The sequence below is a fragment of the Eschscholzia californica genome, unplaced genomic scaffold (genome assembly GCF_041429995.1).
Source record: "Eschscholzia californica isolate CP2 unplaced genomic scaffold, dmEscCali1.0.p SCAF_1, whole genome shotgun sequence".
Taxonomy (NCBI): Eukaryota; Viridiplantae; Streptophyta; class Magnoliopsida; order Ranunculales; family Papaveraceae; genus Eschscholzia; species Eschscholzia californica.
The window spans coordinates 23,669,750-23,674,391 of NW_028238198.1; the positions used below are offsets into that span (position 1 = coordinate 23,669,750).

The 4,642-nt window shown below is 34.5% G+C and overlaps 1 long non-coding RNA gene across 9 annotated transcripts; it reads right to left on the reverse strand.

Annotated features, from left to right (window-relative positions):
• Positions 1-1,138: 1,138 nt before the first annotated feature.
• LOC147565272 (uncharacterized) lies at positions 1,139-4,354 on the reverse strand. Of its 9 annotated transcripts, none has more exons than XR_015230141.1 (8): positions 4,027-4,315; positions 3,521-3,789; positions 3,324-3,401; positions 3,039-3,179; positions 2,738-2,829; positions 2,462-2,512; positions 1,725-1,844; positions 1,139-1,283 (listed from the first exon to the last, which is right to left on the reverse strand). It is a non-coding gene; the product is annotated as an uncharacterized LOC147565272 (long non-coding RNA). The 9 variants fall into 9 exon arrangements; XR_015230143.1 differs by having other exon boundaries at positions 3,606-3,789; positions 4,027-4,314; XR_015230142.1 differs by having other exon boundaries at positions 3,646-3,789; positions 4,027-4,312.
• Between the last annotated feature and the right edge of the window lie 288 nt (positions 4,355-4,642).

Genomic DNA, 4,642 nt, shown 5'->3' on the forward strand with positions numbered 1-4,642 from the left:
TGGTTTTAGGCTCCTTCATTTCACCAACACTCTCTTCCATCTCATTTAATTTTTTTTGGATTCACTGACCTAATTTCATTGAAAAGATATTTTGATCACTTAAAATTTAATATCTTTAATATCTTTCTATTAAAAATAACTTAAGATTAAATCACATTAAATAAATTTTGTTATTAAAAATACATTAAGAAAAACTCATCACCAAAATAAAATAAAATCATGTACTTGATGATTAAAACCGATAAGATAAAACTAAGAAACTTAGACATTGGTAGAGACGTGGGGTTATTTGTTGCCATTCAAATATCATGATCTTCCACGGTTACATTAAGGTGACCAATATATGGACGACTAATTTTCTTATATGGACAACTATTTTATATGGACAACTAAAAAAATTACTAATTTTATATGGACAATCATTTTAAGGGGACAACACTCTATTATTTTTCACTCTTGTCCTCTAAGAATTAGAGATTTTAATTGAAGTCTTCTCTCTTTTGTTCCATAAACCCTAGACTTTGTTCTTCTTCATCACCTACAAATTTGCAGAGAGAAACTATGGAGAGACATTATTTTCTTGGATCAAAATTTACTTGTCTTTTATTCCAAATAAAAAAAACCCTAAAAATCATATTTTTGGATCAAACAACAAGCAAATCCATGAAAGACGAACAGAAACTGCTTCTGTTTGTTTCAAATTCACCCACAAAGAGTAGCAATCACTGCTACTGTTTCATGGCACTACAAAAATCAAGGTTATTGCCGACGGCATAAAATCGTCGGCAACTAACAAAAACCGTCGGCAGAAGTGACTACCGACGGCTCAAAAAACGTCGGCTATATGAGAGTCGGGGATACTATTGCCGACGAATCTGCCGACGACAGCCTACCGTCGGGAGTGGTAGTGCCGACGCTCTCCTAAATTCCCACTCCGTCGGCAATATCCAGTTACTTTCCTAGGAATCACATTGTGACGACGACGGTACATTAGAAATAATTACCGTCGGCAATATTTATCAAAATTACAAAAAAAATATTTTTTTACCCGCTGTTGCCACAGGTGGTGTTTAAACTGCAACAATATATTGAACAATAATAACCTTCTGTTTCATCATAACATAGACTTCGAAACAAATTTATAAAACATAAATCTATAGATAAATTTGTCAAATTTTGAACATTTTACAAACCGTAAACTATATATTACTACCAACAACAACATCATTTGTATATAAATCTCCGTTCTTCAAAATTTATTTCTTTCTCAGCAATTTAAATCCCTACAAAAGAAGATATAACACATGTCTTAGTTGTTGGAAGTTTACACTTGAATTCGATTTAAAGTCATTCCAATCAAAAAATTTAGAAGTTAAACCATACAAATGGGTTGAAGATTCATGAAGAAGAAAAAAAAAGTATGTTGATGTTGAAACCGTGACAAACAAGTGAATCTCCATATGTGATCGCAGATCTATATTACATGTGATCCAACACAAGCCATCAATGGACAATGCATTAATTCTCATATACCATACTAGCCTAAACAGCAGAGGCTTCATTGACGAAGGATTACCTTTTAAATCTCTATATCCTAGGGTGTCATATGTCATCACTACATTTAATGGAGAAATTTAAGGGAGATAACATGCCATTATTATGACTTCCTAGTCATCTTACTGAAAATTATATGTAGAAAATCAGTGTATAAGGTTGTAATCTACCTGAATTTTGAAGAATATGAAACCTGACGAGAAACGACACACGCTACAGCAAGCAAAATTAATAGCCTAGGAAACTTTGTAGTTGCTGATCTTAGACAACTCAGAAGCAAGGCTTGAAACCTGAAAAGAAAAATCATAAATAACTTAGAACCACTTACAAGAAACCCAAAGGAAAGTAGAACCCGGAAAATTATAATGACTTCTCAAATTCAATTAGAAATTGACATTAAGTTTGGAATTTAGAATAAACAATAGGATGAGGATCAAAACCCATTGAAAAAGTTATAATTGTAGATAAAAGGCAAACATGAACGTTGAACAAAATAATTCCAAAGATATAGCTTGACACCAAGCCACGTTGACCACTTAAATCTTCAGAAATTGGCTCATACACCAAGGAAGTATCCATTTCTTATGGCAAAGATTTGAAACAAATAACCGTACAACTTTGCAGACATCACTTTCTGCCAGACTAACATCAGAGCTTCTGTCTGTAAATTATGAAGACTAAATGGAAATACACGAGAAGAAATGAACAACGACAAACTACCAACACAAGAGAAGAAACAACGAAAGCTGAACAACTTTTTGTATATTTAGGAGAGAAGTGACATAAAATTCAAAAACTCAACTCCATCTCCAACAAGACCCGCTTCTAATTAGACTCTAAAACATGAAGAAATTCCGAAAAAACAACAAAGAACAACTGAAATAAACAAAGGGCACATATCACTAACCTCCAAATAAGATGAAAACATCAAATTCAACCTTCAATTTGCCCTATATCTCTTGGTAATCATGGGAACAAAATGTGTAAAACAATATTGTTATTTTGTAATCAAGCCCATCTAACAATAGTATATAGTAGAATAAGTACTCATGAATCCATGATATATTTAATGAAGTTAGTACCATGTCTGAATAATACATGGTTATGCTAAAACATGATACATATTTCAAACACAGACCAAGCTAATTAGTATATGAAAAACAAACAAAGTTGGGAATATTACCTGTAAGATAAGCTATAGATTTTTGCAATTTCTTGAACCCCAAAAAACACAAACTCAGAAGCTCCCTCTCTAGCTTAACCAAAGAACAAAAACTGCCAATAAGTAATCCAAACAAAAAAAAATATGAGCAATTTTCTCAAAAACAACTATAGATTTTTGCAATTTTGACTCGACATATGGGTAGGTTATAGCACCATTAGAGTTTTCTCCCTATGAGGGCATCTCATAAATATATCGCAAATTTCGGATAAAGGAAAGAGAAAAAAAGGGAGATGGGTATAAAATGTATAAACAACCATACCTTACAGATGAAAGCGTCCAAAAGAGCTCGATCGAGGATGTATAACTTTGTTTTCTTTGCTACCCAAACTCACAAACTAAAAATATAATCTCATCCAATGGTAACCACAGCACCTCCCATAAGGAACATATCTAAGAATAACTGCACTTGGTTATGTTAGATATGAATAGAAGATAAACGATGAAAAAACGAACGATTTGAGTCCTCCGACAAAATAAATACTTATAGCTAAGAAAAAATCCACACAAAATAAAATGTTCTCATCGAAGATAAAAACTATAGTACCTCAAGAAAGCATAACATTGAACCTAACAAGAATTCTGCAACTGCGAGCGACGTGAAGAACAACCAGCCAACGAATCCCTGCAAGAAGAATTCAGAGAAAAATCGGATCATATTGTTCGCTTCTTTACTTTATTGTAATGTTTCTTGTGAACTCTGGTGATATTGAAGATAAAACCTAGAATTTTAGAGTATATAACCTCAGTATATAGAAAAGGAAACCCTAGAAATTGCATTGTTGTACTACCAACAGTTTCAAAACATGGAATTTCAAAATACACAAACTTCATTGAAAATGGTTGATGGAGAAAGAAGAGAGAGAGACCCTCTCTCAAGGGTAACCCTAGCTTGATGAACCACCACCATAAAGTTTGGAAGATGGAAGTCATCTTCTGTGTATGTTCCTCCAGCAATTCCTCCATTAAAGTGTTCAGAAATCTTCCATTTTACTTCATCTCTATTATTTAACCTGTTAGCAAGTCAAAGAAAAAAATACACAAACTTAACTACTGACCTAATTCGAAGATAATCTGGTGATGACGATGATAAAATATAACCTAAATCGAAGATAATCAAACCTAATGTACATGAAGGAGATAAGTTCACAACCTAACTACACAAAAAAAGTATAGAAAAAGGAAGATAAGCTAATGTAAAATAAGAAGAAATTAGAATACGATTGATTCATCGTCTTCAATCTATTTACCTGATTGATGCATCGTCTTCAACATCAAGAAACTGGACGGTTTGTGATGGAGAGAGATTGAGGAAACAGGCGATGGAAGAAATAAGAAAACAAGAGATGAAAGGAAGTGGAAAGGCGAAATGTAAAAAGAAATTTATGTCTAGGGCATAAGAGATCTTGCGCCGACGAAGAACAGAAATTTTTCGGCAGAGGTCTCAATTGAAAATAGAAAGTGGGAAAATATTTCACACCCCCGACGGAAACTGATATTCTTTCTGTCGGCACAATAAATTTCGCGGTATCATTTTCGCATTGCCGCGAAAATTTCTTCCCAAAATTCTTGGCGCCCATTTGTCGCCGACGAAAAGTAATAAACCGTCGTCTCAGGTTCAACTGCCTACGGTTTTTAGCTCCGTCGGCCCACCCGTAGGCGAAGCGAAAGACCGGGTTGTTACCGTGGTGGTATCTGCCGACGGTATTTTGGTAAGGCGTCGGCATTTGTCTACTTCTCCCGACGGAATCCACTAAAAACCGTCGGCTATAACATCTGTTCCGACGGTTTTGGTTTAAGCCGTCGGCAAAGGCCGTCGGCAATAAAGCCCATTTTTGTAGTGTGGCTTTTCTCTGAAACAGTAGC